Raw genomic sequence first — 26,415 nt, 5'->3', positions numbered from 1 at the left:
TTCTTCCCACCAACCCATGCTGGTGAGAGTTTTAATAAACATCTTCCTTGAGCCACAGATCTTAAAATAGAGTCATTCGTGTTTTTCAAGCAACTCCATGGACCCAGACTGTAGGGGCAGGGGCTGGGGCAACAGAAAACTGGAAGCAAAGTGTTCACAGGTGAAGGACTTTAAGACAGATGCTCCCACCCAGCCGTCTTGTCCAGTGCCTGCTGGCTGCGGAGACACTCTCAGCTGCAGAGGTCACACCTCTGGGTAGTTGGAAAGTTCCTTGAAGGAAGCACCTGGAGACACTTCATCATCTGATAACAATCCAAGACCCTATCTTTGAGATTATGTTTGCTGTTTTAGCTTTGTGGATACCTTATCATTGATTATTCTGAATGAACCATACATTTAATGAAAAAAGAATTTTTGGAGTCTCTGTTTTGTGCCCAGACAGGTTTTGTGCATTTCATAAGAGAATTCTTTTCATACAGACTCTGTCTTCCAAGACTTGCAACTTGTTTGGAACGGCAGCCCAGGGCGCATCCACTGAGGAGGAAGAAGAGAGGCTCTTTCCCGTGCACAGACGTGACCTAAGTACCTGCTGTATTCTCAGCTACAATGCTGTCAGGAACAGAGAGAAAAATTGTATAGGGTCCTTCCTTTGGGGGCCCAACGTTTCGTATTATCACTGTCTATTTCTAATAAAGTGCTGAAGATGCCTGTATTGTTTTAATCTGGAACAAGCTAAAACTTGAGAGTATGAGAATTGCAACTTGCTCAAGGCCAGACAAACATCAGACCAGGAATCGACGGTTTGTCTTCACGCACGGTACCTGTACCCTCCACGGGAAGGAGTTGCCGCTGATGCCACCGGCTGCCAACGGCCCCCCGACCCCCAGCCTTTCCTACTGGCTGGCTCTTGGTCACGTTCTGCTGCGGTGTCTCTGACGCCATGCGCTCCTGTTTTCATCCTGCCCTCTGGCTGCTCCTTCTTGGTCTCTTTTTCCCCTCGTAAAACATTACATTCTGGAATAGTCTGGGGTTCCTCCTTCATTCCTCTTCAGTTGTCATTTACTCTGATGACTCCAGTGCCCCCCACGACTCACCCACCCAATGTCTTCTAAGCCTTTGCCTCCCCTTTACACCCCACTCTGTGACCAGGCACATCCACGCTGATGCCTTCACAGGTTCCAAATAGAAAGCCACCTGACCCCTCACCAAGCTGCTTTTCCGTTGGTGTCCCCCAGCTCAGGGAAGGGACGCAGCATCCCAGCTGTGCTCATTCCTGACCGTGGGTAGAAGAGACTTGAGCAAACCCTCGCGGTTCTCCGGACATGCGGGGCAGTGGAGGGGCCGCCTTCCCTTTAGGGAGCGAGGAGGCTGGACCCGAATCTCTCCTCTGCCACACCCCAGGTTCAGAGGCCCTGTAAGCACATGCCTTCCATTTCTGTCTTCCCTATATTTGGGGGTAACATTCAAAACCACTACTCTGTGCAATCTTCCATCTCCTACCCCATTGCAAAAACATGACTGTGGGAAAAAACTGTAATAACAACAATAATAAAATGAAGAAATCTAAGCTCCAGCTGATCATTTCTATAAATAAAAGCTTTCTCTCCACTCTTGCTTCTCACATATTCTACAAATGAAGGGCATTGTTCTGCTAACCATATTTTCTTGCTTTCAAAAGGTAGAAGCTGTAGAAATTGATTCAACATCAAGGTTGCTGATTCAGCAAAAAAAAAAAAAAAAAATGCCGTCGACCACAGCAGTCCCTTTGAAATGGTTTCCTTTAATGAGGTAACCAGCCACAGACAGGAACAAGATGGCCTGGGGGAGGGGAGCGCTGTGTAAATGAGGACTCTTTCCCCGCAGCATGAAAACACCTGATCTGGCAGATTTTCCAGCCTCCATTGATGGCGGCCACCTCGCTCGCACTGTGCCCGAGTGTGAGGCTCGTTGTGGGTTTCCCAGTCGCTGGGCCCTTTAATGTACTGGGTACTGCTCTGAAAGCATATTCAATTACATTCCATTCCATTTCTTTCAAAGTTCCTCCCTAATTTGCTTGATTTTTTTTTTCAGTGCTTTGAAAATAAGGTATCACGTGAATAGTTTTCAGGAAATGATCGGACCAAATAGGGCATTAAACAAAATGCATTATTGAAGGTTAGTCTCCTGCTTAACGTCTATCCTCTCTCAGATGTGCGTTCACGTATAAAACTGGAGGGGGGAGGAAATGCAAGCCATAAAGAGCTGCCCGGACGCGTTCTGCCTTTAGAAGCTGGGAGATGTGCAGAGAAAGTTCAGCTTTTAATATTTCAGAAGAGAGCACAGCCACCCAGGGCGACTTCATTGCATGATTTTTTATTTGGGTAACATATTCCTTGGGTAGGCAGTACCACCGTCATAAAAAATGTACATTTTTCTCCAAGACACAGCACAATTTGAGGCTAGGACCTAGTTCTTGCAGATTCCATTAGTGTGTATGTTTTTTAATTCTAGTTAACCATGACCCCCACCGCCACCAAAATGCCTTCACGTTTACAAGCAGTTTCCTTGACTTGCTACTTTCCTTGTGATTTAGTGAGACACCGAGGCCCGTGTTATTTCTAGCAGACATTAAAACTTAACAGAACCTCAAATAAAAACATTTTTTGTGTGTAGGTTTTGATTTATTTCTCATTTGCTTAAAAAGGTAACAAGTTATCCTCCATCTGGATAAAATGGCCACTCTGGCTATTCTTTTTGGTTTTTGTTTGTTTGTTTTTTTCTTAAAGATTAGTACAGGATTAATTAGTTTCTTCCACTCCCAAACAGGGATCATTTCCCAAACAGACATGGCGGCCTGGCGTGTGCGTGCTCGCGCACAGTGTAAGAAAGACTGGTGCGTGGGTGATTAATTGGGTTCCAAGAAGGGTCTTGGGACATGATAATTCTTTACGGGAAATGGGATTAAAATTTGACACTTCTACAATTTTCCCTCTTTGTAGTGAAAATTTCATTTTTCATCGGTTGCCCAAATAATTCCATGTGCAGTCATCTCTAAATTAATCTCGAATTAATTTTTAAATCTCCTGTCTTCTGATATAGAATTTGCTGCAAGAAAATGCAGAAGAGCCAATCTCTCATTAGACGGGGGGTGAAACGGGTCGCAGACGCCCCTGCCATACTAAAAATGAAGGCCCCGCATCTGGCGCAGGCCGGCGTCTGGAATCCTAACGCACATCCAGGCATCGGCTTGTCCTGCAGAACACGCCGGCTCAGGACGGCTGCAGGCTGAAACATGAACCCGGGAAACCGAGAGCCGGCGTAGGCTGCTTGCGCGAGGAGCTGGTTTACTAGCCGCTGCGCAGGTCTGGAGCCCACAAGAAGTCTCCTCTCAGGCTGATCTGTCACACGTTTAACAAGCTGTGTGTAATATAGCCCATCTCATGCAGAAAGGGGGAGAGCAGTCCCCAGGTATCAGAAAGACCTAATACTTTCAGCGCAGGGCATGCTGCATTACAAGCTGCAGGCCCCCTTGAAATCAGAAGGAAAAACACACACACTCCCAATACATTTTACTCCAAGCTCTGCTGGGGCAAGGACTTCCTGCTCTTTGTACATGTCCTCGTCCACGTCTGGACATGGCCTCGGGCATTTCTTCTTTCCACAAGCCAACTAACAACGCAAATTCAATAAAAATTCCAAGGTTACCCAAATGGCACCACAAGAAGGTACAGGAGTGAACGTCAGGTATGTGCTGAGGTCTGGCCCTCACCACGTTTAAACGGAGCAGCCTCCGAAACTTGGCAGAGCTCAGGCAGCGGAGTGCGTTTGGTTCATCTGGGCTGGCGAGTTTCAGCCATGAGAGGCCAGTGCTAATGGAGGCGAGGTCGCAGGTTCAATCCTCACGGGAGCCAGTTCACTTTCAACAGAGGAAAATTACTCAGAAACCAGAGACACCTCCTGACCCCAGCCACTGACCACAAGAAGGATGGGGTGAAAATGATGCTGGCGCAGCGCAAACCATCCCGTAACAGCTCAGGGCGCAGCAGGGCGAGCCAGCACCTTCTGGTTGGGCTTTTGTGAGAAGGCCCTTCGGACAAGTGCACAGAGGTTGGGTCCCCACAATCAGATGTGCGGCTTAGGGCCCTTTCTGCTCAGGGAATTCCTCTGACCCCTTTAATGCACTCCAGAAAGCCTCGAGTGAGCCTGACAGTGAGGAGATTGATGCTCCGGGCGGCGGCCCTGCCTAGGGGAGGGGGCTGCGGACTCGGAGCTCGCCTGTCTGCAGGGCTGAAGGAGGGAGACTGTTGAACTTCCCAGACTTCCGGGAAAACAGACGACGAGGGGGGTAGAGGGCAAGGAGGGGGCCAGTGTGTTTATCCAAGTGCTCTGGCTGCTGGAGGAGTTTTCCGCTTGTGTTTATGTTTTCAGATGGAGCCCAAAGGGTTTCCCCTGGGCTAGAGTAGTACTCATCCGGTACACTTGCTTCCAAGCCCAGTCAGACTTTTCAGTGCTCTCCGTGGGACAGACCCTGCTTACACACTTGACAACCAGCCCATGGAAAACTTACCTAACACAGCACAGGAGCACAGCCAACCACGGTACACGTACGTGGCGAATTTGTGAATCTATCATTAGTTGGCACAGATAAGTCAAAGAAGGGGTACTAGCCGGGACTGAGCACTTGCCGCAGACTCAGCACTGTGCGTATTTTCTCACTGGCTGCGCAGAACAGGCCTATGAGCTCTCAGCACTGTCACTTTGCAGGTGGGAAACTGAAATGCCGCTGTATACGGTACAGATGAGACTCAAAATTCCCATCTCCTTTTCATAAGGAATCTAGGATTTTTGCCTCAGTAAAATTGAAAGTGTTTTTTTTTTTTGTCTTTGTTTTGCCTTAAAAAAACCAATATAAATATACAGAATTAGGCCTCCATTGCTATTTCATTATTATGAGATCAAGAAATACATTTTCATAAAAATAAGGAGAAAAATAATATACTGGTATAAACCATCACAATACCTCTGCTGTTTTTAAATAAACAAAACTGATTTTGTTTACATCTATAACAGAAAAGTAAGTTAGTAGGCTGACTTCTTAGAAAAGACTCAGAATGGTTTGCACAAATGTATCCTTTGAAATGTATATGTGCGGTAATCAAAGAAAATAGGAAATAAAAATACCTGTATGAAAAGTGATCCAGTCAACTAAAATTACTACAAAGCCAAAGCATCCATCATTGTTTTGGGCAAGGCGGCAGTGCCCCCAAACACATGTATTATTTTATTCACCTATGGCTTCATTTTCGGGGCTTTGGCTCAGCTGTGGGTGCACATGGCTATAAAGAGGCCAGCCAACTCCACCGAGAGCTGCAAACTTAACCCCAAGCTGTAGGCAGAGCTAATAAAAACCAGGCCCACCAGGCCAAACACCAGACACACACAAAATTCAGCTTCAATTATTTTAATGTTTTCTTTCTTCTAGTTCTTTTTCTTTTTTTTTTCCTCCTTCATTTTAAGGGTCATCAGAAAGTTCCTTCCAGCTCTGTTCCAGAGTAAATGAAGTCATTATACAAATTAAAAAGGACACAGTTTAGAGGCAACTTTATCTTTGAGCTAAGAGTTTGAGAATTATGAACATATTTATTATTCGGAGTCATCAGAAGAGGAGGAATGGAAAATGCCTGCTTATGACATCTCGTTTCTACCTAAGTCACGGATGTATGCTGTTTCCCTCCTTATCGTAAACTGACATGTCTTTTAATTTATATGTATCTTTTCCAGTTCTATTTTTTTAAAAAAAGAAAAACAAAAACAAAACTAATGCAAAAAAACTGGCTCTCAAGCAAAAAGATGCTATAAAAGGCCTAGATGGAAGGACAGGGAAGAAAGAAAAAAGGTAAACTAAAGAAAGAGCAAACGCTATCAACTCTGCTTCACGCATCTTCTTCTGAGTCTACAGAAGTAGGTGGAGCCACAGTGACATCAACGTGGCCTGTAATCCCGCACACCTAATGTCACTCGCTCACAGTTTAGGGAGGCAGTTTGTGTTGTACAGGGAGCATGACTTTGAAATTAGAAACTCTCAAGTTCAAATCCAGGGTCTACTATTTATGAACTCTGCGGTCTCAGCCAAGTTACATCATTTCTCTCAGCCACTTCTGTACAAAGAAAGAGTATCCCTGCCTTCTAGGAGAGTTGTGGCAATTAACAGAATTTTCAAAATTTAAAATCCTAAATGATATTTTGTACATAATATGATATATGTTAAATATTTGTGTCCTCCTCAAAAGATATGTATGTTGAAGCCCCAACTTCCAGTGTTGGGGTGTTAGGAGGTGGAGCCTTTGGAGGTGATTCGGTCATAGGGTGGAGCCCCCACGAATGGGATTAATGCCCTTAGAAGAAGATAGGAGAGATCTTGCTGCTCTCTGCAGTCCACGTAAGGACACAGCAAGAAGGTGGCTGTCCACAAACCAAGAAGAGAGTCCTCACAAGACCCCAACCATGCTGGCACCCTAATCTCAGACTTCTGGCCTCCAGAGCTGTGAGAACATAAATTTCTGCTGTTTGAGCCACCTGTCTGTGCTCTTCTGTTAGAGCAGCCCAAAGGGACTACTAAAACATAATAAGTCCATAATAAACAATAACAATCATTATGGTTCTTCTTTGGTATTTGGCAACTGGGTAAATAAATATCAGAAAGAGACTTTCTTTCCTTACCTGGCTAACTCAACAGGATTTATCTAGATTATAACAAATCCAACAAACAGGTTTAATGTTCTATACTTTTTTATTTTTCTGCAAGATTTCTGGACCTTGTCATTTTCTAGAAAAAGTGGATTGTTAGATGAATCACTGTGGCAGGTGGGGCTATAGAAGATGTAAGACCTGGGTCTTGGCCTCACCATTGCCATCTGAATACGTTGCCCCTCCTCCCCAAATTCACATGTATTTGGAGGTGGGGCCTTTGGAAGATAATTAGGCCTAGATGTGGTCATGAGCATGGGGTCCCCATGATGGAGTTAGTGCTCTTAATGAGAAAAGCAAGAGATACCAGAGCTCTCTCTCCCTCTCTCCCTACCATGCGAGAACATAGCTTGCTGGCAGCCTGAAGCCAGAACCAAATACGCCAGCACCTTGATCCTGGACTTTCAGCTTTCAGAATTGTAAGAAAAAACAGTCTGTTATTTATGCCACCTCATCGACGGTATTCGGTTACAGCAACCAGAGCTGACAAAAACAACCGTGACTTGGCACCAAGCAAGCCATTGTTGTGGATATAATGAGACACTGTTATCTTTATCTTAAAGAGTTCAGAATATGGCAAGAAAGTATGCACATACTAAGTGTAATTAATACGTCATAAATGGTAATTTTACCAAAGCACTAGATGTAAAATACCAAAACATCACAACTCAGAGATAGAAGTATTTTCCAGTCAAGATGATCCCAAAAGACTTTACAGAAAAAGATGATATTTGAGCAGGACCTGGAGGGATATTTTGACTTTCAGCAGACAGAGAGATGGGATTGAGGGGTGCAGGGATGGCAGAGAGTGAGAAGGAAAAAAGAGGTCACGGCCGAAAGTGATATCGTGAGGATGACTGCTAAAGTTATGAGATTTTAGAAAAATTGGGAGATTACAAAAAACTCAAAAATTAGCTTTCATTTTGGCCATGCAACTTTTTACTTCTTTAATTTGTAATGAGGGGCGTTTGCTTTTTAAAAATTGCCCTACTTTATACACGAGAAATAGAAATAAATGTAAACCACTAAAGAATATATTAAAGAAATAAATGTAATCAGTTCTTATGTACAGAGGAAAACTACACATATTGATACTTCAATAAAATTAATAAGAAAGTGAGCCTCAAAATCAGGACTGATATTGCTCATAGACATGACTCATAAGCCTGTGACTAAGCCCCAGAGGAGAGTCACCTCCTCTTTGCCCCAATTATCACAAGTCTGAATATACCAGAGACAAATGTGTATCCTGGAATTCATCTTCTGATTTCATCTAGATGATTTATTCAAAGCTGGTCAGTGATGAGTTTTGTACATAATGAGCACTGGAGTACAAGAAAAAGAAATGTTGAGTTCCAATTCTCCATGTCATTTTATCTCCTGGGAATCAGTTTCCTTGGGGAATATAAAGGGGGGAGGAGAAATAGATTCGCATTTGCAAAGTGTATTTCTGAAGACATGGAGGGGTGTGGTGGGGAGGAAGGGGCTCCGAGGTCAAGGACGTCTGGGATGCTGCTACCGGGCAGTCTTGTGGCTGCAGCACACAGCAGCACGATGAAGGCTGCTGAGAACCTACAGTGAAGAAAACTGCTCTTCCTCTTACCAAATCTGTTTGACCCTGGGGTCTTTATTTGTATACCATGAAGGTCACAGTGGAATGAGAAATACTAGCCAGATGATTTTGAGGTCACTACATTCCAATTTAAAATCGTTGAGGTATTAATACCAAGACCAACTGGCATCTATAAATGTAATCAAATGTTAAATTTCCCTCTCATTGGATGCTAGTTTCTCAAAATCATGGCCTAAGAAGGGTAGCCAACTCTACCACCCACAGGACCTAGAAGAGAAATCTGAGGGACACCAATGGGAGAGCCCAGGCGTTATTTAGAAAGGTCTGCTGCTCTTCAGCCCTGGAGGACTGTCGACCGGGGAGGCGGGAATGGGGCTCTGTGATGCCTGGTCACCTACCATCTAAGAGAAGACTGCAGTCTGGGAATTTATATAAAACCTCTGCATTTAGCAATGTTGGAAAAGCCCTGAAAATACATCCTTACGGTTGTTCCCAATTTGGCCCTTTGGTCACGGGCTGCCTTCACTGTGACCAGTGTCTCCCAGCCATGTTTATGCGGAAGCTCAGGCCCGTGCCGTAGGAGCCGTGGTGTCTGCTCCACCCCTGCATGTTTAGCTGTGGTCATGACACCATCATCCCGTCTCTCCAGAGCTTTACGATTTGTTGTACAGTTTCTTGATCATTTGGGGAGATTCTGTAAATGACTTGTGGGTCTCATCACAGATTTACTGTGTCAGGGTTCCTTGCAAAGGGGCTCAGATCTGCGTATTTGATGAGCTTTCTAAGGGATTTTGATGTGTGTCGATATTCAGAACCACTCCACAAAGCCCTCTCCACCCACAAGAGAACGGTAAGCTAGAAGCTCTATACGGGACCTCATCAATCATCAATTCCATCATTTTTTGCTTTACAGAAACATCTACTAAAAAGCTACAGACAGTAGGTCAGTGGCAGAAGCTCAGCTAAAGTGTGTGGCTTCCCCAGCTGTTGATCTTGCTACTTCACCCCATAGGATGCTCAGAGTAGACTGATTGTGTTCTTTACTATAGAGTTGCTAGGGATGGCGGGCACGGCACAGTGACGAGGTGTGGGGATGACATCCGATTTCCAGCTGTCCCCTTAGGAATGTTCGTTTACACCAGAACATCCTCCTTCCACATGCAAAATTTTTAAAATCGCTGAAAGAGACAAAGAAAGTGAAAGTACTTGATGAATAACAACACTTTCTATTTCAGGATGGGCTGAGCAGGCACGTCACCTCACCTTCCATCATAGCACCATCTGGGAACCAGAACTTGGCATTTGGGAAAACCAGAGATGACTAAGAGTGAGAATACTCTCATCAGGAGAAGAGCCCTGTGTCTCCTATTCCTCTCTTAGCAGTTGGTACAAGTTCAAATTAAAGGAGGCTGCGTGTGAACCACAGCAGATCTAGAACATCCCGTTCAGCGCTCAGTTGACCTGCTGCACACTCACCACCCGGTTCTTGGTGGCAGCAAGCTGGGAGCAGTCACCGCATGGCGCCAATCAGTGGCTCACTGCAAAAACGTTAACGTGAGCCTGGTCCTGCGGAAGACCAGGCCTTATCTAAATGAGGCTTCCCCCCCAGGTCTCACAGATCATCTTTTGCAACACACATTTCGATTCCAAATTGAGGAAACCGAGGCTGGGAAGGTGAGTAATTCTTCCGAGGCCACCTAACTAGCCAGTGTTCAGTCAGCACGAGCTCTGTGTCTGCTCTCCCCACACGGGGTGGCCGAGGCCCTGCTGAGACCCAGACTGGAATCAAGTGAAAACTGAAAAGATTCCCGGAGTTCTCCAGCTAACTTTTCGCTTTTAGATAAAGGACAATAACACATGATAAAATAAAAATCATATCCTTTTTGTGAGTGGAGCGCTCTGTGATTGTAATGGAACTCTTAAACAAGAGGAGGATATAAAAGATGAAAAAAAATTGTATAAATCAGAGTGGGCATGACTCTTCATTGACGGATAAATTTTGAACGAGGCAATCATCAAAAGCAAGCAGATCCCAACTCCACATAATTCATGAAATCCTAGGCCACACCATGCAACGATTAGAAATGGCCTGACCCAGCTGAAAAATCCCCTCCCCCCAGCAGTCCATCCGGAGGCTCCCAAGTGAAAATGCATTGCAAATTGAAAATTTTCAACAAAAACAGTATGCATTTCTTGCCGGAAAAGCAAGCTGTAGCCTCACAAATGACATTTACAAAAGCGCTTATGCGGGGACTGGGCAATGTACGCACGCTTATCGTTAGGATTACTAAAGAGCATTTTCTAAATATTCGAGTGTAAATCACTGCAGTTATTACCCATATTTAATATTCAAATGGCCAGAACGGATGGCAGTCTGGAAGATTTCATTTTCTGCGGTAGAGTATTAATATGGTCATGCACCGTGGAAGCTGGAGAGCCCTGGCCCAGTGCACAGTTGCTGCATTTGCTGTTAAATTGAAAGGATCAAATTACAGTCCCAAGCCCTGTCCTCCCACAAGCAGAATCTGCATCCAGGTTGGCCCTCAGACCACACTGAGCGGGAGCTGCTCGTAAACATTCAAACAGGCTTTCAAGTCGGTTGATTTTACCCAGACAACACTTCCTATCTCTTGATTTCTCACTTTCTTAGAAATAGACCTTGTGAAAGCCCATTCTTAATTAGTTTACTTTAAAATATGTCCTCTACAGCTATTCGGACAAAAGGAATGTGATACTTGGCTTGTTTAAAGAGTAATCAACTCATGTGAAACAAATTATTCGCATAAAGCAGAGGATTACAGGCAAAACCTTTACAGTCAGGAGAAGAAAAGCACAAGTTGACCTTGATTTTTTTTTCTCTCCATAAATTTAATACAGCTCAGGGAACCACTGATGCATGTGGGTACCAAGCATGTGCTCGGGGCTGAGGCTCTGCCCTTTGAAGGTCTTACAGATCTGAGGAAACCCTAGCTTTCCTAATTCCATGGTAAAATCCATGATTGTTCATGCTTTTCTTTGCACGGAGACATTTCTTGAATTTCTTTGACGTTCTGTGATGAATGTATCATATTCTCTGAATAATAAACCTGTAATTTTTTTCTGTTCCTTTTTTTCAATTGTTTGCATCAATATAAACTCCTTTACACTATTATGTAAATAATAAAGATGTAACTTTTTATTATTTATTTATATCACAGGAATTGGGGACAGAAAGGGCCATTCAACCCTGCCTGTTCCAAATGTGCCAGTTTCCAGGAGCAAAGGCAGAGCCCGGAACTGCTGTTCCCTGACTCCCTGCCCAGGATCTTTCTACCAAGGCCACAGAATCTTTGGTGTGTGTCAGAAACTCCTGGGGGGGCTTGTCCAGGATGTAAACCTCTCGATCCCCCCACAGAAACGCTGATTCCACAGCCTGAGGTGGGTGCAGGGATCAGCATCTGAAACAAACTCAACTTCGGATTCAGACAGTCTTTGAAACACATGGAAGCCTGGTACACACACTGCGTCTCAACCCATTATCGCTATCTGTCATGATAAAGATTTTCTTGTTCTTATGATTAATTCAGGAGAAAACAATATGAATTTTCTAAGCACTTCCTCTTGTTCTTGATCAAAAATTGTATATATATAACTATTACATATACATACACACAATAAAATTTGCCATTTTAACTATTTTTAATTGTACAAATCCGTGGCACTAACTACGCTCAAAATGTTGTACTATCACATTATAGTAAGAGTTATAGCTGTAATTACTGCCAGGATCTATTTCTAATACTTTTTCTTCACTCACAAAGAGAAACTTTGTACCCATCAAGCAATAATTCCACATTATCCCTCTACTCAGATGCTGGTTACCTCTAATTCACTTTCTGTGTCTATGAATGTACCTATTTTAGATACTTCATACATGTAGAATCATATGAAATTTGCTCTTGATTATTTCATTTAGCATAGTGCTTCCAACATTCATCCATATTCTAGGGCATATCAGAACTTCGTTCCTTTCTATGGCTGAATAATATCCTATTGCAGGGACATGACACATTTTGTTTATCCAAATTCATCTGTTGATGGACACTTGTTTTCATCTTTGGGCTATTGCGAATGGTGTTTCTGTAAACATTTGCATGCGAGTGTCTGTGCGAGTCCCTGTTTTCAATTCTTTTGTGTCTATACCTAGGAGTGGAGTTGCTGGGTCATATATTAGTTCTATATATAACTTTCTGAGGAACTACCAAGCTGTTTTCCCCTAAGACTTTTTTTATAGATCTAATAGAGCCCATCCATGAAGTGGCAATATTGCAATTCAGACTTATTTAGTAAATGAACACGTGATCATTTTACTTATTAACATTCAAACACATTCTACAAAGACTTGAACTGATTCTTAAAAATGTGTAAAATAAAGTAGATAAACATTAATAAACACAGAGCATATGCTATAATGTAAATTAGAATGAGGGAAAGATAAAATTTATATATGCAGGACATAAGAGATGAAACAATTAGATTCTGAGTCTCCTGGAAACCAATGTGAAAAAGGAAATAGAATTGGATTGGACTACATCAGTAGTTCTCTAAAAAGCTATTTCACTCTTTCATGTAACTGACAAGTGACATCAGACGTACTTCAGAGTAGCTTTGCCTGAAATGCAAGTAGAGATTGTTCCTTAGCCCAATCTCAAAGAGCCTCTGAAAATCCTCTGTGGAACTCAGAAGGCCCCACAGATGGGAAACCAGTGAGCTATCAATGTCTTACTTTCCGTCAGTTAAAAACCACCTTAGGAAGGTGATTTACTTCAAGAAAGAAGCTTTTCTTGGCATTTATGAATGAAATGAACATCTCAAGTCTAGTTCTAACACCAGAGGGGCTGGGGTGGCACTGTCTGACTCAGGCAAAGGGCAGGCTCCTCGATATCTCCATGGCCACGCGGTCACTGGTTTGCAGTGCTATTTCTTAAGTCTTCAATTTAAACCAAATACATGTCACTGACGTCCAAATCTGAGTCTTGCTATCGTATCAAGATACGGGACAGTATCACTCTGCTTGTTGGTCTGACCTGATTCAGACTAACAAACAATATGAATTGTTCAGATGTACCAACCACCCAGACTTCAAGTAAATTTCCACTTTGAGTGTCCCATTGACATGGGCAAATCAACTGGCTTCCCTACATGCAAAACCCTAAGTCTATGTTGGAAAATAGAATTCTCTTTCAACCCTATCTCATGTATTTACTAGGATTAGTGTGGAGACTAAGGAAAGGCTCTGAATGTCTAAGCAGAGTTTTGAAATGGATGTTGTTTGCAGATTTTGATCTAGTGAGTATAATTCAATTTTTTTTTGAATTGTTGCCAAAATTTGATAATAGAGATTTTATTTATTTATTAAAAATTTAGATTTATGTCTCCTTTTGAAAATTGAAATATGTGGCAATGCCACATTCCCCATGACAGCACTGCTGGAGAGAGGGTCAGTAGTCCCCAATGCTCATTGTCCCGCCTCTGCACCCCTGCACCCTCTGCGCCACCTCCACCACCTCCACCATCCCTATCTTCTCCACCATCTCCACTTCCTCCACCATCTCCATCATCTCCACCACCTCCACCCTCTCCACCATCTTCGCATCTCAACCCTCTCTACCAATTCCACCCTCTCCAACCTCTCCATCATCTCCACCATTTCTACATCTCCACCACCTCCATCATCTCTACCATTTCCATCATAACCATCATCTCCACCATCCCCACTCTCTTCATCACCTCCACCATCTGTATCATCTCAATCATCTCCACCATCTCCATCCCCTCCACCATCTCACCAGCTGTACCATCTCCACTCATTGGCTCTCTGCCTGTCTTCTATTGGTAAGAGATTGAGTGGGTCCTGTTCCCTCGAACAAAGAGGGAGGTTTAAGGAAAAATAGTTTTCTCTAAGTGAAGGAAATTTTTAATTTTTATGTGCACAATCACTCTTTCAAAATAAATAAAGCCTCAGGACAGTGGACTCTGGGCCACTCCTGTGAGAGTTCATGTGCATGGAGCCCAGCAGCTGAGGACTCTTGGAAAGTTGTCATCATCAGGACACCTGCTAGACAAGCCCAGGTCCAGCAAAGACTTTGGCCCAGGAGGTAGAGTAGATGAGGAGAGAGCAGTCAGGGGACGATGAGGAAGACACAAAAACAACCATTTATAAATATGATATTTGTGACAGGAGTTGTGAGGACCACAGTGGAGAAATTCTTTATGCCAGAAGTTGTGTCTACAGAAGCTTTCAAGCAGACAGAGAGAGGGAAGTTCAGGCATCAGTTCAGGAATTTGCTTGTAATTAAATTATAACCAAAGCATTTTGGGGGGACATTTGTGCACACGCACACACGTGCGCACACACGCACACATCAGGAAGATGCAAGTATTGCAGGAATGAGACAATTAGCCTACATGCTTGATGAGAGTAGGAATTGTGTCTCACATTCTCAAATCCCAGCCCAGGGCAAGATTCACTATGTGTTTATAGAGCTGACTTGGATCACAAGTAGGGAAACTGCTCCTACAATTAAATAATATTCATATCCTGTAAAGTCCAAGGGAAAGTTCAATGCAAGGAAAGTGGGGAGCACATAGCAGTAAAGACGGTGACAACAGCTCAGCAAGGTTATGTAACTTTCCCGTGATACATTGTTACTAGCAGAGATAGAATTTGAGCCCAGCTCAATGTGGTTAAAAATCTATGTTTTAAGCTCTACATTAAATGGTTCCTGTAAACCAAAGGATTTTTCTCTATACGACAATTACTGTACAATAAACATTACCATTTTTCAGATCACTACTAAGGCCAAAACTTGAATTTCTAGCAGCAAAGTACAGTGACTACAAAGAACAGTTAAGAGGAAAATTAATAGACTGTCAAATAAAAGTGTTACGGCATGAGCTGTGTGAGGTCAGGGCACATTTACTCAGCAGATTAATGTCCATCCCTTCATGAGCAATGAGGAAAAGTAAGCAGCTGGCATCATCATCACATGTTGGAAAATGTGTAGAGAAACATATCTTTCAAGTAATGTGTTAATCCTTTTCCTAAAATCTCATAAATATTCTTAATTTTAACATCTCAGACGCAGGTTCTTATCAATGGTAAAACTAGACAGGCTTCCAAGAAAACAGCATTGTCAAATCAAAATTAGCTGAATCGTCTCCATCCTGACCCTCTGCATGAGTTGAATGTTAAGGGGAGAAGGTATGAGGATCAGCTGAGTCTGTGAACCCCGCTTCAGTCACAGCCTGGCCCAGAACTCTGTTACCATTGGTAACTTCGCAAAATGAAAGTCACTTTGGGGGAGCTAAGGCCAGTCTTAAAATGCACCTGCACCTTCTGAGGAGAATGATACATTCCTACACAAGCCATCTGATTTAAGGAGTTTCCAGACAGGAGCTGCCCTGGAGCCTGGGCTGGCATGATCTCGGTCAACTCTGGGAAGACCTGGCCATGAGCGTGCAGTGTGGGACACCGAACCACACAGAGGGACATGGGCTGGACAGGCCATTGTGACAGAGGCTCTCTCTACTGACTTCACAGCCTCACACAGCACCCGGGTTGCCTTTTGGCCCCAGAAAAATATGAAACAGAGAGTAAAACTCTTTTCCTACGGGTCTTTGTTCAAGGTAGATTTGGGGAAAGGACCAGAAAATGCTGGAGCGAGCTGGAGGTGCCTTGGAAGTGGTACCACCAAGCAGTCCCACACACTTAGTGGACACCTAGGAGAACAACTCTTGAGACAAGACGGGCTTTCCTGAGGCCATGTGGCAGTGACAATGGCATTCAGAGCCAGCACCTGCCGATCACTGAGAGCGGGCACCAACTCGGGGTAAGGACACCTGCCTCCAAGGCACCTCCCGCAGGACTCTGGAGCGTTGGGATGACCCCATGAGAAATCCTCACTTTTGAAACGCATGCATTTGGTTTCCTGAACTTTCCCATCAGTTCAGACAACACCCTGCTCCGGTTACTGTATTGTCAGGATAAAATTGATGACGTGTCAGCCTTCGGCTTCTGGCCATCGGGTGCTGTGTTCACTCAAGGGGGACAAGACCCCTTCTCCTTTTCATGTTTGCTGACCCGCCCCCTTCACAAAGGCAAGGATGGAAAGCCTGGGACTGGGCTTCCATCTGGGGATTCGTCTGAGAAGGCAGCAGCCAAAGCAAGCAAGGGCGGGAGTGAGAGGGAGGAGCTCTCCCCATCTCAGAATCGCTGCTGTGAGGGGAAATGCAGAAAGGAGGACTGCGATGTGCAGCAAATCTCCTGAAGGGAAAAACACAGCAAAGATCAAGTGGCCCTGTTGGTCATATCCTATCTTTGTTATTATTATTATTTTTTTTTTTTTTTTTTGAGACAGAGTCTCACTCTGTTCCCCGGGCTAGAGTGAGTGCCGTGGCGTCATCCTAGCTCACAGCAACCTCAAACTTCTGGGCTCAAGCGATCCTCCTGCCTCAGCCTTCTGAGTAGTTGGGACTACAGGCATGCGCCACCGTGCCCGGCTAGTTTTTTCTATATATTTTTTTAGTTATCCAATTAATTTCTTTCTATTTTTAGTAGAGACGGGGTCTCGCTCTTGCTCAGGCTGGTTTCGAACTCCTGAGCTCAAACAATCGGGCCGCCTCGGCCTCCCAGAGTGCTAGGATTACAGGCGTGAGCCACCGCGCCCGGCCTCTATCTTTGTTATTATTATTTTCATTGGCCAAGGATGCCGTTTCTCATCGCGCACCCAAATACTGCCCTGCCGTCTCATTTGGGGCTGTTGAAAACATCTCTTCTGCCCACCTGGCACACATTGCAGAAGCAAAGTCCTTAAAGAACAAAGTAAAACAAAGAAAAGAAATCTGAAACATTAATTTCCATGGGTAGAAATGCAAATGTAATTCATTTTTCTTCTTATCTTGGACGAACAGACCAGCTTACTATAGATTTTTATGCCCTATGGGGCCCAGCTCTGTGTGTGTGTGTGTGTGTGTCTGTACATACACATACATTTTTTTAAAGTAGAGAGACCAAAGAATAAATCTTTTAAAATGTTGCAAGCAGTTTGGGAATTTGCCTATCCACTCACAGTGGTGCACGCAGGTCGCCGTGGCTCTCGCGGGAACACAGGTTGGAGTGGAGCAATGTGTTTCACGACGGGAGTTGAATCCCTGTCAGAGGTCACCATTTAAAATGGGTTTAGCTCAGTGATTTAGGACCGTAAAGTCATTGTGGTAACAGACCTCCAAATTTTGGCCATAAGTTAATGAAAATGGGCTATAAAACAAAAAGACTTACTGTGAGGTTTTAAGTTTGGAATCTGGAAAATGCATAATGTTTGCAATGAAAAATAAGAAAATTGAACTCATCAAACTTAAAAATTGTGCCGCTCCAGTAAGGAGTCCTATTCAAATTTAACTTCTTTCCTGTCTTGCCTTATAGGCATGTCTTTGAGTTAAGTAAAAGAGATTAATTAAACTTAAAGCCTTTGTGAGCTCAACAGAAAGAATGTGCACAATTAAGGTATTTAGCAAAACAATGCTGCTGCTCTTTTCAAAGTAAAAAAAGTTGGGATATAAACAACAAATAAACAATGTCTACAAAAAACCTAACCCAGTAAAATACTTTGACAGATTTTACTCCAAAACTTCATTTTTCAATGGTGAATTAACTAAATATGCCCCTGCAGGAAAGTTTGATATTGAAGCAACAAACGTCTATAGCTATTTACCTTTGTTTATCTGCACAAAAGACTGAATTCAAGAAACCTAACAAGTTGACTTTCAGATTTTATCCAAATATGAGGCTGAAGGGATTAAGAATTCATTTAGAGAACAAGAGAAATCTACTTTTTTTATGCTTTAAATAAATAACGGTTATAAGTGCTGTGGAATTAGTTCGTAAATACCTGCTGATTTTCCGCAAGCACACTACCACACCTTTATTTCATTAGAGACTAGTCATCTGAAATAAATGCATGCCTGGAAAGTGTAGCAGAATGCTTAGATATCTACCTTCCCTATTATCAAATTTGCTCTTTCAGTTAGTGATAATAAAAACTAAAAAAGTAAACAGTTTTTAGCTTAATTCTGAATTGTCTCGAATCTCAAAATAAACTCCCCTTAAATTACTCAAAAGTAGGATGAGATTAGCACAAAAGAGAATAGCAACAACAAAAACACACTGATAAGATCCTCCTTCAAATAAGCACTTTTTGATTGTACATTGAACTGAAATTTAAAAGCTGAAATCAAAACACCTGATATATGAATTGCTTTCAAACAGCAGCTTGATTTATCTCTGGATTCAAAGGATGATGGAGCTTTAGCTCCAAATCTTGGCTGTGATCTACCAGTGGCAAAAGTTCTGTAAGTCGATACTTGTAGCTTTACGTTTGAAAATCAGTTTTGGATGTGTGAGATAACATAAATATTCACCAATCAAACTCCTTGATGAATGTACGAAACTGTACATGCAGTGCCAGCCGCTATATCAGGGAAGTTATGACTAGATCGATTGTTTTAACACATGGGACTCGTACACACCCCGTTTATTGAGCATGGCTTTTTCTCATTATGACGGTTACATCCTGAAAAAGAGAATTTACTACAATAATTACATCTCAACTGTAATTTTTACTGCCGTCACCTTTCCACAAATCTGGCATTAGAAAAGTGATGGCACATCTGGACATCCCCAAACCAATGACCGAGACCGAAACCCGCTAGCTGCTCCGAGGCGGTAGTCAGCAGCTTGCTTGTGTTTTTCAGACGGTCACAAAGCGGGAGCAGTTTCCAAGACTCGCAGACGCATCTGCAGAGCTCCGAGGCTTCCAGCACAGCCCTCATCCCTGAACTGAGAGACCACCTTGTGACTCTAGTTTGATGGCAACCCCGTCGGCATCTTTGCTAAGCAGATGACTGCATGTTTAAGCTTGTTTTGTTTAGTGAGGATTTTTGCGGGCTGTAGCGTGCTACCGTTGGGTGGCTACCTATGAATGCTCCACAGAGTTGTGTCAGTGCAAACCAGTGAAGACAGAGCCAGCTGGACGTGCTGCATAAATCACCACCTGTGTCCACTTGGCTGAATAGAAAAATAAACACATAAATGGGGGCGGGGCAGAGAGGAGAACAACTACCACATGCTCTGCGTGGGGAAGTGAGTATATTCCCGCCACCAGCAGGGAAAACTCGGTGCTGGAGCAAAGCCACAGCTCCACTGTGCTTTGCCGCTACCTCTGTTCCAGAAGGGCCTCTCAACAGTTAACTATCTATATTTATTATATGTATCGATGCATGTGTATACATACATATATGCATGCATATGTAGACATATATATGTGTAACACAGACTACTTGCTATATATTTCTACATACCAAATATATATATACACACACGCACATACACATGTTCATTCCAAGGAAGCATATTATGTAGTGCTGACATTATTTGTGGACTTAAGTGGGCTTAAGTACACTCAGTAAAATGTTGCTATTTATGTTAACGACAGGAAGAACCACCTACCTGGTAAATTTTGCTGCCCAGTAAATTGAGGAGATTAAGATAAAACCACATGGAGATTTCATTCCCAATTGCAATTTCTTTATTGCCCTGGGACAAGTGAAATTTCATTTTAATCATTCACAACACTTCCTAGCATGCTTGTGAACATACCATGTGTCCCTTTCCAAGAATGATAGTGCTTCAGCAATGCGAGACCCCTTGGTGTCATTCGTCATGAACCTCTTATCGGAAAGCTGAGGTCATCAGGGTGGCTCCCCTAATGTAACTCTACAAAATTGAAAATAGGTTTTGGGGCAAATCCCATTGTGGTACTTGGAACAATCTTCTGGTTACGATTTTAGTCATCAGAGGATTGTTTCCATTATGAGATTTCAAGTGAAAGTAGTGAGCTCACCATGAAGACAATTAGAACCACCGAGCAGATTGCACGGGGTCGAGATCCCCTGGGAGTTGGGGTGGTTACCTGACTCCTGAAGTTCATCCTACAGGACTGGTCTGCGGAGCACTTCCCTTTCCCAGAGTTCCTTCCGGCTTCTAGAATGTGCGTTCACGCAGAGATTGTTTCTTTCTGCAGTTGGCGGGAAAGCACCGAGCGCGCGGGGCGCTGGTGCGGGCTGCGGGCGGCGTTCTCCCGCCAGGTGCGCGGCGCCTCTGCGCTGGGAGGAAGAGCCCAGGCAAACCGGAGACGAGTTCTCCGGGAAGGGTGGGAGGGGCGACCAGGCGGGCAGGGGGCCGGGAACCGCGAGGGGCCTGTGTCACGACATGAGGCTGCACGTTTGCTTCTCTCGCTGTCCTGCTCCCGAAGCACGCGCCACCTGCTGGAGCACACAGCTCTGAGCCGGCGGCGCCTGGAACTTCTGAGGTGAGCCCTTCACAACACATGTGGCATGCGTGTGACTGCGTTTGTGTGTGTGTGTGTGTGTGTGTGTGTGTGTGTGTGTATTTGTGGTGTGGGGGAGGTGCTGTTTGTGGTGTTGTGTGTGTGTGGTGTATACGGGGTATAATGTGTGTGTGTATAGTGTGGTATGTGTGTTGTGTATGCGGTGTGGTGTGTGTGCCTGTGTTTGCACCTGTGCGTGTGTGCAGTGTGGTATGTGCATGTGCAGTGTGTGGGGGGGTTGTTGCTGGTGTGCTGTGTACGTGTGTGAGTACAGTGTGGTGTGTGTGTGGTGTATATGGGTATAATGTGTGTGCGGTGTGTATAGTGTGGTATGTGTGTTGTGTATGTGGTGTGGTGTGTGTGCCTGTGTTTGCACCTGTGCGTGTGTGCAGTGTTGTATGTGCATGTGCAGTGTGGGGGGGTTTGTTGCAGGTGTGCTGTGTACGTGTGTGAGTACAGTGTGGTGTGTGTGTGGTGTGCTGTGTGTGTGTCTGCACGCATGTGTGTGTGGAGACAGAGTAGGAAAGTGGCCTCATGCAGGACCGCGGTAGACGGAGACGAGGGTGTCGCCCAGGGGGAGACGGATGCCGAAGCCCCCCTTGGAGAAATAGCGCTTCGCCCGGAGCCGTCACCGGACCCGGGCGGGGCGCGCGGAAGAACGGAGCCGGAGTGGCGTCCTGAGCAGCAGGGGCGACGCGGGCGTGAGAGCAGGGGCAGCAAAGGCAGCGAGGCGCTGGTGTGGACGGCGAGGCCTTTGCGGTGAGGGTGGACGTGCGGACCCCTCCCTGCCCCCCGCCAGGCTCGCTTCAAGCCTCGCGCACACCTGTCTCCACTGCTGGACCCAGGAGCATCCCAGTAGCACCACGCAATGGGGGGGCTTTTCCAAATGCTGAGGGAAAATTAACTTTTTTCATGAAGGGTTTTAAATTTAAATTTCTCTTTCCATTAATTTTTCTTACAGTTCTGTTACTTGCTCCCATGTGCTTAAAACGGTTTGGCTTGCTTTCTTTTTTTTTGTTTTGTTTTTGAAATTTTTTTTGGGATTATTTTTTCAATTTTTTTGGCTTTGGGCCCCTTGAGTGCTGGTAATGTTCTATTTTTGGGTATGGTGGTGGATGCCCTTTGTAAAAATGCAATGGCTTGTGGTTTGTGTACTTTTCTAGAATGTATTTTAGGCTTCCATTTAAAGTTTAAAAAGCAAAGAAATTTTTAAGAACCTATGATGCTACACAAAGGGCATCCTGATATCCAGGCATTCCACCACCTGCACAAACGTGAGCCCACTTAAGTGCTCCACCATAACAGGCTTCCTTGAGGAAAATTCTAGAACATTTTCCACTCTGCAGAGCAATTTAGAGCAAGAGGAAGGTGGCTGTGGTCCGTGTACTAGAGTGGGGATGCAAGTGAAAGCAAGGGAGGGATGCAGATTCATTGTGCGTTTATGGTGAGAAAACATGTTGCAGAAAGCCTGGACTTGGGTGTCTGTCACGCCCAGCAGAGAGCTTTGCTCTGCCTTCGCTGCTTCTTACCTTCTCCGAGTCTTGGCTTCTTTCTAGGCAAAGTGGGGATGAAATGACCTTTGCTTGAGGCATCACGAGGAGGAAATGAGATCAAAAGTGCAGATGGAGCTGTATTTAGGCAGTCTGCATTTTCACTTCCATTATTTCTTTTTAGGAACCTATTGTTTGTTTTAAAGTAGGGATTAGGGAACTGATGCTTAGGGTTAGAGATTCCCAAATGATACAGCCTTAGGGCTAATGAAAGGTGAGTGTGGGAATACAGGCAAGAAAGTCCTTCGCAATGGGGACCCTGAGCTGCTGGAGAAGAGCTCTGGTAGGGGTGTGGGGAGAGGAGGGAGTGAGGAGGGTGAGGGGAGGGACAGATGGACAGTGCACAGTTTGCTCTCAAACTCAACTCGCATTATAAATCGCTAATTAGCACTTCCTCCACACGAGTCTGTCATTCTGCAGCTCCAGATCCCATGACAGCTCTTCCTTGCTCTCGGGAAAGCCAACTCCTGCACATCCTTCAAAATAGGAATAATGCTGCTGCTGCTGATGGCGGTAATGGTGACGATGACAACGACATTGATGTTGGATAACATTTATTCAATGCCAGGTGTTTCGCTAAGTTAAATGAATACAGCGTATCACATGTAGAAATCCGCCCAACAATCCTACCGAGGCAGATATCATTATCATTCTACAGAATAAGAAGTTACAAATAAGTAATTTGCTCAAGGTCACCCAGCCAAGAAGCAGCAAAATTAAAAACCAGGTGTAGCTGATCTCAGCCTGTGCCCCTAACTGTATACGTTGCTTCTCAGCCTTTCTCTTGCTCTCACAAGTGGTGCCTAACCCCTTCCCTAAGCCTCTCTCAAGCTCTCTCTTCATGAGGTGCAGACGCCAAGGGCACGTCCCTTCCTTTCAATATTTGTGGGTGTGTTTCCCTCACCGGCCCTAAGCACCTTAGGACAAGCACGCTGTCTCCCCACCCTTAGCTGCGGTGTGGACTCACATCCCTTCTTCCTCCACACACACGCCAGTATTTGGGCAGTGCCTAGCACATAGTTGATGTTCAACAATTTTTCATAAATATGCAATTATAACTTTTAATTTAGCTACTTAATACATTCATTTTTATTTTCTTTTATTTGGGACCCTCAAATGAGCACTACACTTGGGTGGTGTGGGTGTTTTTTTTCAACTGTCTCTGGCTTCAAAATATTTGCAGTGATGACTCACTGGATGCTGAACTGGATGGAAGCAGAAACTTGATCCATTTTGTTGATGTCAGTAGAGCCAGATCTTTAGCAGATCCCGGCACAGTAATCATTTATGTTATTGAATGAATAAAAGAAACAGCAAAACTAACAAAGATCAGTCATTCCGGTTGTTTTCATCTGCACAATTTCTGTGGCATTCCCCAAGCCAAATACACGTTCAAGTAAGCTTCCAACATCTAAAACTTTATTCATATTTGATATTCCTAATTATTCCTGGGCTACATAAGAATTTAAATATCAGACAGACATTGAATTTTGATCAAAAGGACACTCATAACATAAGAACATGTTCTAGTACATTTTAGAAATGTTCTCAATGAGTATCGAAACTGGATTTTGCTTAAATTTGAATTCATTAGACATTTCAAAAAGTTAAAAAAAAGCATTTCTTTACCAAAACTCCTCAATTAATTGAGATTTTAGTGAGTACAGAATATCATGGGATGTGTAATTCGTCTCATATTTCTAAAACACAAATTCCCATGCCTTTTATTTATTTTGTGAAGAAGGAATTGAGTATTCTTTGGGGATGGTCCTTATGAAACAGTATTGTGAAAAATAACACGGAAATTATAACTGGAGACCACAAAAGTCGAAATATTCTATCTTGTTTGCTGATTGTCTAAGCTAAATACAGGTCCTATACGTGAGGAAACAGGCTTCTTAGAGTTCTCAAAAAAATGGAGCTACAGGAATAACAAAAGTTATTATAATTGAGCCTTTGTCGTCTCATAAATGTTGTAAATATGATCTAAAGAAATCAATGATACACTGAAAATCAACCCAAAATTAAATTTTGAAAACCCTTGGCCAAAGCGTAAGCGTTGTCCATGTGGTTTGGGACTCCGTTTTTTCATGTAGGGCCACAGTGAGATCCGACGTGAAGGGCTGGGGGAAGACTGAGAGATGAGCACATGCGTAGGGTTTCCTGTAAGACGAGGGAAACCCACAAAACAAACGGCAAATGCCACTCAGGCCACCCCCAGCATGAGGAGCCCTGGCAAGGCCATCTTGAGAGTTTGCATCTAGGTACGTTGGCTCAATAGCCCCTCAGCCCCACCTGCCAAACTGCGGGACTTCAGCTCTTCTTTCCTCTTTACGACACTGTGTGAGTACCCCAGAGATGACGTGGTCTCACAGCCAAGTTACCATACTGCCAGCACCCTGGCTGGGGTGACTGCTCTTGTCTTTCTCCCGCGTCACCGTCTGATATGGGTGACCCGCCAGGGCTCTGCCCCATAGAGCCATGTGGTGGCATTCTTCCACTCTGGACTTCCACGCTTGCCTCCTGTCTGTCCTGTAGGAAAACAACCTTCTGGCCTCCGGTTATCTCTAAGGAGAAAGGTAATGGGAAGCTCCCAGAAGGAGTTTGTGGCCCCTCGATGTGGTGCTCCCCTCAGTTTACTGCCTATATATTCCCTTCCTGGTGTTCCAGGTGCCTCCAGGAAGATTAAGATGGAGTGAATTCAAGTATTAAGAGTCACACTGGCGTATAGTTCCACTCCCGTTCTTCCCAGGACCCCTTGCTTAGTGTCAACATTGGCCACATTTCATCCTTACTTAGGGCAGAATAAATGTAATTTATTTTTTTCTCTTAGGAATCCTGTTGTTCCTTTCACAGTCCATTGCCAAATCCCTCCTGCAATCCCAGCCCTTCCAACACATCTGAATCTGAGGACACAGGTCAGTTTCTTCCCCCTGGATCCTACGTGTCACTTGGAAACAACACGATGTGACCAGTCGACAATATCCGACGCCACAACCCATAATTGCCGATCCCTGTTGCAGCTCAGCTGGAGTATTGCTCTGTTTCTGTCTAAAGAACACTCTACCTCTTTTGGTTAATTTCTTTCTGGAAAGATCATTCTTTTCCACTGAGATTTAGTAGGTGCACATGTGGAACAGTAACAGGCTGTCCTTAAGCAAACAGATCTTTGAAATTAGTTCTGGTAATCAGTGAGACTAGACTGTATCCTCCACCATCAAAACAAGCAAAAATTCAATAAGTTCTATAATAGAGACACAAGCAAAGGAAAGGCATGATGTGTTCTGACTACAGGGAACAAAACAGTCATTATGGTAGAGATGTCATTCACCCTGGAGCTTGAAACAGAGGAATTTATGATGGGCAGAAAATGATATTGTATTCTGTGCTAAGAAAAGAGCTTTAGGAAAAAAAAAAAAGCACAAGGGCCTGAAAGCAACTGCTGTGCTTGGAAAATTGGCAGTTGTCCACTAAGGCTAAAGGATAATGCGCATCACTGTAGAAACTGGAAATGTTAGTAGACGCAGATTTTGTAAGTTTTCAGGGCCGTAGTAAGAAGTTTGAAGCTTATTTCAGAAGGATAATCGGTGACCGTGCCAAATCACATCGACATGTCCTGCATAATACTGATCGACTTTGATGCCATTTTTTATACTTTGAGGGCTATTTGTGCCATCTGTCCATAGGAGGTTGTGCTGCAGACTGGACTCTGGCCTCGGGCTAACGAGACCTGTTCCCCCACAGACACTTGCAGCCCACGAGCTCTCTCCTGGCCATCCTGACAGGAGCGTCCTTGGCACGATCTATCATCATGGCCTTGCTTACTTTCCTGTTGGCATTAGCTTGGATTCTGGAAACATTTTTGACTCACCTGGTTGACTGATATTGTTAAAATAATAGTTCTGCAAAGAAACAGAGGTGGAATGCCATGTCTATTGTTAAAATGTAAATTCAAAAATTACTCAAGTCCCCTTCAAGGAAATAGTCGAGTCTGAAGAGGCGAAGAGCTATACCCAGGGGGACCATGTCAAAAGCTCTAAGGCTGTGACAGGCATCAGAAACCATGCTGTGTCCTGCCGAGGTCGACCCACAGCTCCATAAAAGGCTGAGGACAGGCACGATGCTGGGGTCTCTCCTCCCT

Source organism: Propithecus coquereli, unplaced genomic scaffold (genome assembly GCF_000956105.1).
Source record: "Propithecus coquereli isolate 6110/MARCELLA unplaced genomic scaffold, Pcoq_1.0 Scaffold145, whole genome shotgun sequence".
NCBI classification, from domain to species: domain Eukaryota; kingdom Metazoa; phylum Chordata; class Mammalia; order Primates; family Indriidae; genus Propithecus; species Propithecus coquereli.
This window is presented reverse-complemented; position numbering follows the sequence as displayed.